This window comes from Manacus vitellinus, unplaced genomic scaffold, assembly GCF_001715985.3.
Source record: "Manacus vitellinus isolate BGI_N305 unplaced genomic scaffold, ASM171598v3 scaffold_14_pilon, whole genome shotgun sequence".
Lineage (NCBI taxonomy): Eukaryota > Metazoa > Chordata > Aves > Passeriformes > Pipridae > Manacus > Manacus vitellinus.
The window spans coordinates 11,784,392-11,798,070 of record NW_021939063.1 but is presented as its reverse complement, the minus strand read 5'-3'; the positions used below and the strand labels follow the sequence as shown (position 1 = coordinate 11,798,070).

Genomic DNA, 13,679 nt, shown 5'->3' with positions numbered 1-13,679 from the left:
GGCAATTTGTGTATAAAGGCATAGATGCTTGTACAAAGTAGCATATTCCTACTTTTACCTCTCTTCTCAAAACACAGGAAGAACAAAATAAGCTGTAAAGATCAGTTAATTAAAATCTTTCTTCTACTTTGAAACCTTTCCATGAAAGTCACTTAAGTACCTATGCTCACAAAAAGTTTATTCCATTACTTATCCCACTGCTAAGAACATTATCACCTGCATGAACATTCTTTCTCTCAGCTCCAGACCTGCACTCCAACAGCTACACTTCCAAAGAAATGACAGTTTCTAAATAGAGCCTTTTAAATATTCACCTTTACATACATATTGATTTGTTAAACTAAAAGCCTTATGACCATTGTATCCAATTTTAATTTCAAGGTTTGTAACCCAGTGGGAAGAACCATTCCAAGTTGAATTCTTAATTAAGCTATCAGGAACAAGAGGCAGCAATGTTGGTGGGTAAGGCAAGATAAACAACCCTCCCTTAGGCATTACAAAGTATAAGGTGCAGTCAAGTGAGCCTAATCCTGTAGGTGTGAATATCCTTGTATACCTAAAGCCTGGAGTTACTCTACCTTGTAGACACGGAAAGAACATTTATTTATCGGAAGAAATATGGGGATATTACTTAAATCTTTCCAAGATTATTTTCCGTGGTAGAAGTTGCAACTCTTCTTCATATCTTAGGAGCCATTTTTAGCTACACCTAAGGGGTTCAAAGACCAAAGTGACTTAGAACAGTGAAGAACTATAACCAGTTTTGAACGTTGCCCTTTATTCAGTTTAAACAGTGACTCACAGTATTGCTGGTTTATTAAGCAACTATCCTTCCCTGAAGCCTCCTCCATAAACTGTAATGCATATACAGACTCAAATCCCTATGATTGCTATTATTTTGTTACATATATACACCTCTATTTTAATGCCAATCTCAGCAGGGTAGTAAACCTAGCATCAGAAATTTAATTTTTGTTTTATTTCAAACAGAGCTTACTAGCTCAGCTATAAACAGCCTTGAAAGGGCTGCGCAGTATTGCAGAGCACTGGCAGGACCTCTCCCTACCCCAGATCACATCCAGGATGAGAAATATCCAGAGCGCCTCTTCCTTCTTTCACGTGGAGGTGACAAGAGGACAGGCAGCTCCGCTCCCAGCTGGGCACAGTCAAACCTGCAGGTAACAGCACTCAGACGTCTCAACAACATTCTCTGCTCAGACATCCACTCCTCATCTTTTCCCAAAAGGCCACATTCGTATTTTTTTTATCATGTCTGTCCTCTCCTATTGCTTCAAAATAGCTGGTGAACCATTAATGGCAGTATCACTGCTTGGCAACCTCTGGCTTAAATTTAAAACTGAATAATGTCTTTTACTAAAGCCCCTGATAATAGGTGGCAGTAGAGGTGGAAGATAAGCTTTCAGGCACACTCGCCTTTCTTTCAGTCTGAAACAGAAGACTAGCATAAAAAGAAGCTGTTAATTCCAACCTGAAGAAGCACTTACATTCTCTAAACCTTCTTCCTTTTTTCCAGTTGCATTAGCTGGAGAAATAAAAATATTACTTCTTCCTATAAACCTTTTATTCCTAAAACAAGAATTTCAAAACTCCATCCCTATTCTCCACCGCCAGCCATGTGCTTCTTTCTGCTGTGTTTGAAACACAGATGGTTTCTTATGCTCCACTGAGGATCTTCCATATAACTATGATTTTTGTAGTTATCTCTCAAAATGGCACAGGAAACCAACTTTAAAGGCCACATAAAGATCTTTTATTTTTCCAAGAGCACTTCAAAGTTATCTTTAACTTAATTAAAAATGGAATTACAGGGTGAGCAATCATAGTGGACTAGAACAGTTCAGTTTAGAGCCTCCCCAGCAAGGAAGAGGCTCACCAGCAACTCAAATGATTTCTGTGAACAAGTGTCACAGGCATCACGGACCTTTGAGTAAAACAGTAATGATAACCTATAATTGCTGATTTGAACAGCAACAGAATCTATTACCATTTAGTTATGCCACACTCTCTTAAAACCTTTGATTTAAAAAAAGCCCTTATCTTTTATAAGGAAATGTGCTTTTTAGGATCTTGCTATTGTACATTCAGTTTAGGAAACAGACCAAGGGCTCCAGCTGCACTGCTCTTTTCACTTTAATGGTCAACTCATTAAAACAAAAAACTCTCCTTTAAGTGGTCAATATGTTCTGCTGGTATCATCACGATTCCTTGGACATCTCTATAGGCCATTACAAACAAAACTGCTTTAGCGGTGCTGAGATAATAAGTGATCAGTGACTTGCCTGAGTGGCTGTTTGGAATAAAACCTCTATGACCCAAAGTCTCAGTCTCATGCACTGAATACTGTACACCCCATCTTATGTTGTCCATCACCTCCAGTTATCCTATCATCAATTTATCCCTGACAAAGACTAAATAATATGAGAACGCCTGCTGTAACAGGAACTAAGATAACTTGATCAGTCTTCGCACTGAAATAAATGAGTGTTGGAGAGAATTACTATGAAGGATTTTCTCAACTTTAAGATTACGTTAGAAAAATTTAAAAAAATTAATTTTTTAGTCTAGCCCTGCTTTGTAAAAAGCCAGAGAAATGCATGTTGCTCTCTCCAACTGAAACGCCACACTTCCAATTACTTTACCAGCAATTTACCTCCGATCGTGGGATTTTAAGTTAATCCCTTTTGAGTTCTCAGAACATCTACAATGCCAATCATTTGGCCTATTAGCTGAACAGCCTTTTGGGAGAGCTTTCTGATTTTCTCTCTTTTTTTTTTTGGTATAAAATATTATGAACTTACAAAGCCAAACACCACGAAGACAGTAAGGGATACGCAGTCTGCTCTGAAGCAGCAGCAAGGGGCCTAGCAACGAGGGCAGACTAATTTTATTAACTTCAGGGAAACTTCAAAAAGCTTTAGGGCTTTAATGCCAGACAGAGACGACCCCAAAAGTCAGTTTAAGTGCTGCATAAACAAAGGATTAGGGCAAGAAAAAGCTGAAGGCTCCTTGCATTTCTTGTTTATATTGTCATATGACCTAGTAGGAGTGGGAGAGGGCTGCCTCTCTGACTTTAATCCCCCATGGTGTACAGTGGCGTTTCAGTTCACTGACCTACATTACGATAATATTTTTTTAAATTTATGGGCAGAGGTGCAGCATCAAACTCACTTAAGGACTTTAAAAAAAGAAAAGGGGCGGGAAGGGAAAAATACCTAGAAGAGAAATTTTCTGGCTGGTATAGTCTCCCCCTCTCACTTAGGTTAGATCAGCAGCTTAGAAAGGGATTTCAAGTTCAAAGGGAACGTCTCTGTTACTCTTGTTTTATGGCTTAGACCAGAGGACACAATAGCATTGAGTTTATGAAATATCCCTTCCCACTTGGCTTTTGTGTTTGCACAAAAAAAGTAAACAGGGTTTTATAACCATAGGCGAAGTATGTGCATCTCTGGCACATAACCCTTGTGCTAACACCAAGAAGTTCACAGTAAAAAAAATAACCAACTCTCACTCCCCATCTCAGCACTGCTTACCCGACCATATACTTTTTGCAAAACCACAGTTCATGTTACATGTGTTGGCATTCAGTGCAAACCATAGTATAATTCCAAGGAAAAACAAATTTTGTGATTACCCTTTGAGCAGGACAGCAAGTTATACTGTCCAGATTGTTAAACCACACTCCTGTTTAAGATAACTTAAAAATGAGTGTCATCTGAACACCCTCTCAAACAATCCACCACACATTTCGAGAGCAAATAACTCCCATCTCTTAAAAACATCTATAGGGGAAAAAGAAAAAAAGCATATCAGAATAGAAACACACAGGAGGAAACAAAGTGGTGCCAGAATGAGACGGAAACAAGGAAAGGTTTGAGACAGAGAAAGCAGAAGCATTGAATATTAAATAGTAAAAAAGATACACAGAGAAAGAATAACCTTTTCTGATTTAATAAAAAATTATATGGGTTTAAAAAGAAATAACTTATTAAAGAAAGATGGAAACTAGCCTAAGGATTATTCTCAGCAAACTGATAAATGGTCCACTGAAACCAAAACAGAAAAACAACAGGAGAGGAAAAAGAACAAAAAGAATCTATGACTAACACTGAAAATATAAAGTATTTTTATTACTTTTTTGTACCTTAGAAAAAGTACACTTGAGACATCTTCATCATGATCAGTGACAGCTCATTTATTTCTAGAAAACAGTTTCAAGCACTTTCCATTTCTGTGTCAGAAATGAGAATATTTTGGAGACTGCAAATTCTTGTTCTTTTTAAAAACAGTTTCATGCGTTGAGAAGACGACGGCACATGAGGCCACAAAAAGGGTGAAGGAGAAAGAAACTGAGAGGATTTCACCAACGATCAAGCTTCCAGCTTTTCTGACTATACAAAGACTTGTAGCTTATAGATGGTTACTGAGAATCAGGTGAACAACTTGGTACAAAGAAAGAATGACTTGGTCAGCCACAGCTTTTTCTCAAGGGCCTCCTTACAGCAGCATAAAGACCCTTCTTTCTGCACTTCCCTCCAGCACTAGAAGCTTTTGCCTGTTTGCTGGGCTCCAAAGACCTTTCTCACTGTCCTCTAAGCAAACAATAAACTTCTGCCTCTGAACATCCATCCATGAGCAAGGAATGGAAATGAAATGTCTTCATGTCTCATTACTGCTGTTCTACTAGAGCAAGAAGCCATCACAAACATCTCTTCATAGCCTTAACTTGGTTTTCAGATGTTTGTCCCACCTCTCCCCAGCCTACCTTGCTTGTATCCAACAAACATTTTCCTTTCTCTGCCTTTCTGAATAAGGGGACAATTGCACTTGAGAGTATCTAACAAGCAGCCATAAAATGTTCTTCTTTTTGCTGAGCATCCTGCTATCACTATAGCCTTGTAAACCCAGTAGATAGCAGAAAAGGAGTCATGAATACTGATTCAGGACAATGAGTGAGAAGTGCACGACTAGACTGCTTTAGGTTTTAAAAGCTCTGTACTTACCAATCAGCATTCTTCAGGCATTCACAGGGTACCAAGATGGTACTAACTTCATTATACACCTTCATAGTGCAAATTTCCTTCACCTCTATTTAAAATTTAGAAGGTTTGAATTAAAAAAAAACAACCATAAGCACTACATTCCTGACACTGTCTGAATGAACATATTAATTTCACCAAGTGAGAAGAGACTGGTTGATGTCATGATTTTATTTTTTATTAATCTGTGCTGCCTTCTCTTTATGTAGGAAAAGCAACATCAACAGATATGGAAGAGAGTAGACTAAAGGACTGTTACTACACCATCCATCTCCAGACCAGCCAGCCCTGGCTTGCTATACAGATTAAAAGCACTGTGATGATTACTATTCAAGAAAAATAAAACAAAACAAGACGCAGGTTGTTCTGTAGACAAGATGATCTGTAGATGCAGAGGTCTTGACCTGGCCTCAGAAACAGGACACAGAGAGGATTGCCAAGCTGAAGAGAGCTCTGAACAGACAGGAGGACTCCGGTGAATCTCCAGGACTTAAGAACACACAGGCACTTTCTTAACTATTTTAAAATATTTTTACTGTGGTGATCTCAGGTTCTGAGATCCTAAAACATCCAAAAGGAAACATCAGTGGGACCTGGGAAATTTAATTTGGAACAGTGCATAGACCTGGCACACAGCAGGAGGTCAAGTATAGCAACAGTAAATTAATTTGTTTCTAAAGGAAACTGCCCACAAATAGCTTGGGGAGGGCAGGGGGGAACAAAGAGCAGAGGCTTACAAAACCCTCACTGGAAATTAAGCAGGCAACAAGGACAGGACAGGCCTGGAAAGAGCTACCTGAGGCAACTGATGCTGAGGGAGAGGAGAGAGTTGACTGACTGGACACAGACCCGCATTCCCTTCTGAAAACGTCACATGGACATACGAACATCTCAAGTCCGTCCCCTCCCCTAATGATCTCTAACCCCAGGGTGTGGATCTGCTGCCCAAACCCACCATCTCTTTTGGGTAATAGTTTCCTTCTGCCATTTGGCAACAAGTTTGTGGAAGGAAGCAATACAAGCCTGTGCTACACTGTTGAATATTTGTGACTCAAACCCACTGAGGGTGTACAGTAGAGGGATGGCTACAGTTCAGCAGTATGGAGGTTGAGTTTTACTTTATCTTTTTACTTTAAAAATGCCTAGGAAATTACATTTATATAAAATCTAAGTTATTTAAGTTGCAGAATTGGGCACTTAAGAAGTTAAGAAATGCCAGATGTCCATACAACCTTATTCCTGTCCCTCTTTGATATGCCCCACGATATACTCTTTACATGACCACATGCAAAAAAATTTCAGAGGAACCCTGCCTTATTAAGTGCACAGGGTAGAGGCACAGGGGAACAGAATTAATGTTGCATAGGCAACTGTAAATCTGGTATTTCCTAACTTTCAAGTTCTTGATTTTGCAACCTAAGTAACATTCTTAATTTATTTTTGTATCCAATAAATAAAATGGTGTATTGCTTGCCTTGCTGACAAACTGATTCCCCCACAGGTGACTCTTACACAACCTCAGAAAAATCAAGACCAGCTGTCCATACGCTTGCAAGACCCAAAAGCATGTCTGCATTTTAAATTTAATAATATAAATAATAACCATAGGTGTTACTCAAACCTTGCAAAATTCTACTATCCAGTCATTGGCACAAGCCATTCCTTTGCTGGTTAGTGAACAAAACACTAATTTTTTCATATGGGGAGCAAGCACGTTCTCTGATTTAGCTGGTACACTTACGACAAATTTATTGTACTGTGCTAATCCATATGCTGTGTCAGTCAGCAAACATCACCATTCTTTTCTCAGCACTGTTCAACAGAAATAGTATTTCTGTTTAATGAGCAGACAGTTCTCCCTTCCCCCTTTCCCCACTAAGCTTCTCAAACTCTTTTACTCTAAAACTAAACAAGAGCCAATAAATAAATGCATCTTTTATATTCCTATTTTACAGTGCATTTTAACTAGTGAATGTGCTCTGCACTTTTATTCACCTGATTGCCTTCATCTCTGTATTATTACTGTATTTAGCATACCATCAGCAGCCAAGCAGAACCAAACAAACTCATGTTCAGACTTCAAAGCAGGAAAAATATTAATTGTGGCGTCTGCATGTTTACAGTAGATGATGGAGTGACATCCACCACTTCTCCCAGCAAGAGCCACAGAAGGTTCTGCAGACAGCCCAGGTCACTGCCTGTGCCTGCAGGCTGCACTCACTCAGATTTCACAGTTTGGCCTTGTTCCTCACTTTGTGCCCGGATCAGTCTGCACACCGCGGCAGTCACCCAGAAAGCATCTTTACCTGGCTGATGCAGAGTTTTACTTGTTATCCTGCTGGAACTGCACTGTCACTGTAAGGAAACAGCAGATGCAACAGTAGTCCTAGTAAGCCAATGAAGCCTTCTTTCTTAGGAATAAGTTAGATGGAAGAATCTAACTATCCAAGCAGGTAATATTTAATTCTTTTTATTCCTAGCAGCACTGCAACCATGTAACAGAAAACTAGAGGAACAGTATTTCTGTGGTAAATATTTTAAAAACAGTGTATAGGCACAATTCTGTGAAACAAACTCTGGTGTTACTCATATCTGGAAAGGATTCAGTGGAAAAAGTACCAGTGTTGCTTATAAACAATCCACTACTCGGAATGTTTCCAGACAAGAATACTTTGTTACTTTCACATTAACTTACTGCCTCCCCAAGCAATGGCAGCTTCCCCAGAAGTCGGGTCCCATTCCTTTATGAACCACATCTTATGTTCCTATTCACTCATATGCAAGTTCATTTTTCCTCCTTTGTACCCTCCTTCAGCAATCTGGTTAAGTGTGTGGCTGAGCTACTACAAACTTGACACGTGCTCAGTAACTAAATCCTGGTGTTTTCATTCATAAAAAAACATAAGGAATTAAAATACAAAATATGGCTCATAATTGTTTTTCACAACTGCTGCTTCTGAAAATGTCTAGCTCCCCAAGAGACAGTGTAAGTCATTGCTGGTCATCAACAACCTTAATAGCATTTTCTCAAACTTCCTGCAGTTGCTTACTAGCACTCCACAATATCTCATCCTTCTTCTGAAAGGCCAGTAAGATCTGTGAAGGTGACAAAGACCTTTCATTTGACCACTCAGGTAATGCACTTGCTCTAACAAAGCTCTTCCTATCCCACTAAGAAGAGAAAAATCCTAACACTTTCAAAAGATGCTGAAAGATAAGCTTTCTGTCTTCCATTCAAGCTTCAGAAGAGATGTCCTGATAAAGATCTTGATAACTTACCCTGCTTTCACATCTCAGCTCCTGCAACAATACGTTTCTCCTTGGGGACACTAAGATCACACCAATATTCAAACAATTAGTAACATGCTGTTATTAAGCAATAAGTGATCCTTCCATCCCCCTAGAAACTAAGCCTGCTGGCTACGTGATGGCCTCAGTCCCCACGAGAATGAGTTCAACAAGAAAACTTACTGCTCAGCAATGCACAAAACCTGAGAACAGAGTGGCTATGAACAAAACCAGGACGTCCCACAGCTGTGACACATGAAAGGAAACAGCCGAAGAAACAAGTGCAACATTATTACCTTCAAGTAAAGCCTAAGAGCAGGGCAAATAATGAGAGATACATTGAAAACTTTTATAGAGAAAATTAATTCTTCTTAATGTCAGAGAAATACAGAGAAAGCATCTTTAGGAAGAACAAGCCCATTCTGCTAGGAAAACATTCTGCTATGCTTAAAATGGGAAACCATCACAGGCAACACATGTATATTTTTCACTACACAAGCTTGAAAATGCAGAATGTGCAGCTCACGCTATGCAAGCAAGGCAGAGACTTTTCCTTCTCCTTTTGTTTCTGCCAAAGAACTACTGATTTACGATTACCCTTGACAATAGGACCCTGTGGCAACCATCCTAAGATAAATCCCGCTTGTGCAAACACTTTCAAAACAGTCAGAATATCTGAGTCATGCAGGAAAGTATGATGCACTTCTACAGTTCACCTTTCAGTTGAAACTCTCTGCACTAAACCTGCATGTCTGTGGAAGCCAAAGAGCAAATAACGTGACAAATATAAAGGATTTATCCCAGGAACTGAGTAACTGCTTCATGAGTCAGACTGGAATTAGTCTACAATGTGCACGGAGGTTAAATTCAGAGAGGCAGGTATTTCAGAGATGGTACTAGGGTTAATGCAAGTCTCTTCGCCCACAGAATTGTGAAGAGCTGAATAGTGAGCAGGTTGTCTCCAGAAGCACAAGATGAAGGACAACAGTTGCTGTTTATCTTCATAATTCGCTTGTCTCCAACTTCAGAAGCTGCTGACCTGTCACAATTCAGCAAGCCCACATCCACAGCCAGCTCCGTATGCCAAATGAGAGGGACAAACCTCTTTCACAGCATCTCATCCGCCCTTTTTTCACCAAGATTCCCACATCACACTCCTTAAGACCACACTGGTGTTCACAATAGCACTCTCAGCTGCCTTTTACCTTTTTATCAGGACAAGTCACTTGTTGTCAGCCTAGCTTTTTCCTATTGAAAGTAAATTTGTCAGGCAGCCAAGGGTTTGTAAAAATAAAGTGTCCAGAGGGCGACAGTCTCTGCCTCCACATAACCACACCAGAAAGATGCTCTTGACAGAAACTTCCTTCCACTGAACTTCTCCCCTCTCTCAAGTCCTCTCTGCAAGAGAAAACTGGACTAGTATTTCACACTGCTTTAAAATCATCAAGTTAAGCAAATACAAACCTCTGTCAGTGCCCTCTTAGTTCTGAGGCAACAATGTATTTTGATTTTTCTTAAAACTAACCCATGAACTTACTCTAACATAAAAAAAGTCTAAAGCAAAACAGGAACATTCACACATTTCCACAACAGTTCAAGAATATCAAATAATATAATCAGATAAAAATCATGACTCCAGTTGAATCATACAACCTTTTTATAACTGAGACCTCAGTTTGATGTATTCTGCAGTACCTCAGAAAACACTAACTTCTAATGTACCAAAAACCCAGAAGGATAAACAAGGGTGCAAAAAAAAAAAAAAAAAAGAGACTCAAGGATGTGCTGCAGACAGGTAAGTTCAAAGATTTTAGTGAACAACACTAGTCAGGTTTGACTCTTTCCCTCCCAGTCCTCCACTCAATCTTAGCATTAGGGAGGCAAGATACCAAAAGAAAAGAGTGAGAAGTACAAAATGCAGTGCAGGGGTACTTGATTTTTCATATAAAATTTACCATCACTTCAGCAGATGAGAAACACCAGGAAGCTTAGGCGTGAAATCTCAGTAAAATATACAATTGAAGACTGTTGGCTAGTTCAAGTATGATTTTTTACTTTAAGATATTGTGTAGTGAATACCATATTTCCCATTAATTTTATTTTTATGTGAAACAGGAAAAACGTCACATTTGCTCATAGAAAGCCAAAAACTCTTTGAGAATAAGTGTTCTTCTTTTATTAAAAAAATTAACCTTAAAATCCAGGAGGGTGCTGTGCACCAGGGGCACACGAGAAAAATATTGTGATGCGGAAACTTAATGAATTTACAGTTCTTACCATTCCATCAGTGCTCTGAAAGTAATCAGAATAGGAACAAAAAGCCAAATCATAAATGCCTGATTTCTCCTGGGTAAACTGGTAGTTAAACTGCAGGGAATTAATTTTAATTCTAGCAACAAGCAGGGGGGCTAGGGAGAGCCCACATCAGATTAGCAGCAACATTTTACAAACAGGCACTATTGAATTCCACTACAATCCCATCATGGGAGTATGTTTCTACCCTGTCCCAAACCTGGGAAGGTGAATGTTATGTGCCCCTGCCTCCCTCTCTCCCAGCCAGCCTTTCAGGAAGCTATGAAGCTAATTTTCCCCAGCAGTATTCTCTGAAGGAAAAGTTCACTTCTTGTGAAGGTAACATGTATTTTTTAATTATTATTATTTTATGCCTCCCCAGGGAAGGTGAGGAGGGGGGAGCTTCCTTGCTCAAAAGAGAAAGAAATTTTCCTGTATCAGTGCCAAGAATAGACACCCTAAATTCAGCGATCCTAATCTCCAGCCATCCATCAGCAGCAGGGTGGGACCAGCTGATTCAGATTTTCTATTAGCTAGTGACTTTGTGTGCTAAAATAAGTCCCTGTACCACCCAATTGTTCCTGCTGCTCTCTGTTCTGCAAAAGCACAGATTTAACCATAGCTACCTCGACTGTAAGTACTTCCCCTCCAGCAGGCCCTTTATACCTGGCACGATCCTCTTCCCACCAACTCTTCCAAGTCCCTGCGTGCCCCTTTGACTCTACATCATGAGCATTTCTTAAATTTCCTCCACCATCCTTCCAGCATGCACCAGGGAAAATGCCAGCTCCAAGTATCCACACTACCCTGGGAGGCAGAGTCCAGGTACAAACCGAACCTGCAAACAGATGATGGAAACTGTTCCTCTACAGGGCCAATTATTTTCCATACACACAGTGACCAAGGCCCATATTTAGGGCACACTGTGTGACAGATGAAGACAGAATAAAATAATAAACCTCCCAGCTCTACATTTTTAAAGAGTATGGGAAGATATCAAAAAAGTTCACTGATGTATCAGCCTAATAAATTACTCTGCTGGTCAAATATTCAATAATCCACGTTAACTGGTTATTTTCTGGACCAGAAAAAAACCCCAACGTGTAATTGATTAACATTATTCCATTATTTACACAGTAAAATCAATAGCAGAATACATAAACTGGCAGTTTGAAAATAACACTAAATAAAAACAATTAAAAATGCACAACCAAGGCTAACAGCAAACTCTGAAACTCTGTTAACCCCACCAGACAACTCACACGGTTGGTACTCTGCAAGTTTTCAAGTCCCATAGACCAGTGCCATTTATTGGGAGCAAAAATATAGAAATAATCTGAGACCAGTTAATCTCTAATTAAAGAAAAGCACCTGTCTCCATGGGTCACACAAACTCAAATTCATATTCCTGAAGCCACAGAGAAACAAAAGGAGTTGATAAGCCAGGTCTTGCCAGATCCTGGCAGAATAGGCCACGCACAAGGGAGTGAAGTTTTAGCCAAGATAAAGGCAAATGTTTCACGAGTTCAGAAAGCTCTGGAGTGCCAGAAGAACAAGCACCCAGACACACACATTTGGTCTAGAGCTTCTCTGCAACTTAGAGGACAGAATACTTTCAACTCCTACTTTTAGTTCAGCATCAGACAAAGAGAAAAGTAACCAGCCATGTCAAATAAAGGAGACAATTCACCTGCTACGAAAATTGTGAAGAGTGACTGCTGATTTTGGTGTCCCATATAACCCATAATAATGGAGATAAAATTTTCAGAAAGCTACAGATATCCTAACTACCTTCCCTCTTGGTGTCAAAACTGGCATCCAAAAAAAAACAAAACAAAACACAATACCACAGGTCTGCAGTTCCTTTGAAAAAAAAAAAAAAGGTCTTCAAAGTCAGTGGAAATTCAAAGGAGAAACTTGTATTTTCTTTTCCTTTTTTTTTTAAGCCAAAAATGCCACAGAAACCTCAGGAAAAAAAGGGAGAAATGTGAATTGCCCATTTGATCAATTAATGTACATGAGGCATTTTGAAGAACCTCACTAACTCAAAATCATGCCCCAGCAGGGATCTTCATAGTATTAAATCAGTAAAGTAAATAAACAATAGTCAAGAAGTCTGCATTGTACATTGCAAACATGGCATGGTATGCCAAGTGTTTAGTCTCCTATACAAAAGGAAGGAGAGATTACACAGTCCTCAACTCAGCTTTATAGATTTTTGAGAAGAAGGAAACTAAATGGTTTTTACAAACAATCAAGTTTTGAATTAGGCAAATAAAAATTAATAGTTCTTCACATGAAAGTTAATAGAACACCCATCACACTAATACATCAAGTAAATATTTGCTAAAGTTTGCAATTAAGTTATTTATATATTGTACCTCTCCACCTAAATCATTCACCGTGAAAAATTCCATGATGTGATGTATAAACAAATGATTCCCCACTGTTGACTGGAAGGTAACCACCACTGAGACTGAACTTATGCCAGCAATGCAGTACCAACCACCACAGACAGTGGTTGTCAGACAGTGTCTCCATACTGATGGGACGGTAAAAGCAAATCCCAATTAATTTTTACTGTAGGTGCTAACTCCTCCAAAAAACACCTATCTTCTGCCACACTGAGGTGGATCAAGTACATACACTACAGCAGATTAACATGTGTGTCACACAGAAACAACGTGCTAAGCATGGCTCAAGTTCTTCATGTTACAAACTTGATTCCAACTTCAGCATGCCAGAGCTCCCTAAGGCATCCTGTAGGAGATTTCTTTTTGCCTACTAAAATAAGTGTTCTTATTTATTACAATGTGAAAATGCAAAAAAGAATTAGTGTCCTTTGTGTTATTTAATCTAACTCATAATTTAATCCTTCTTGTTTACACTGTCTTTACATTTCCAGTGTGCTGTAGACTGTGTGAAATATGTCAATGGCAAGTTGGAAGTTTTGTCACTTAGGGAGGTACACAAAGCAAATCTCTGGGAAGAACACACTGATTAGACATCAAGTTACTCAACACTGCATGGCACTGAATACAC

General features: G+C 39.2%; 1 protein-coding gene across 1 annotated transcript in view; it reads right to left on the bottom strand.

Moving 5' to 3' along the window:
* EEFSEC (eukaryotic elongation factor, selenocysteine-tRNA specific) overlaps positions 1-13,679 on the bottom strand; it is an 87,336-nt gene that overhangs the window by 41,645 nt on the left and 32,012 nt on the right. The window lies entirely within an intron of this gene.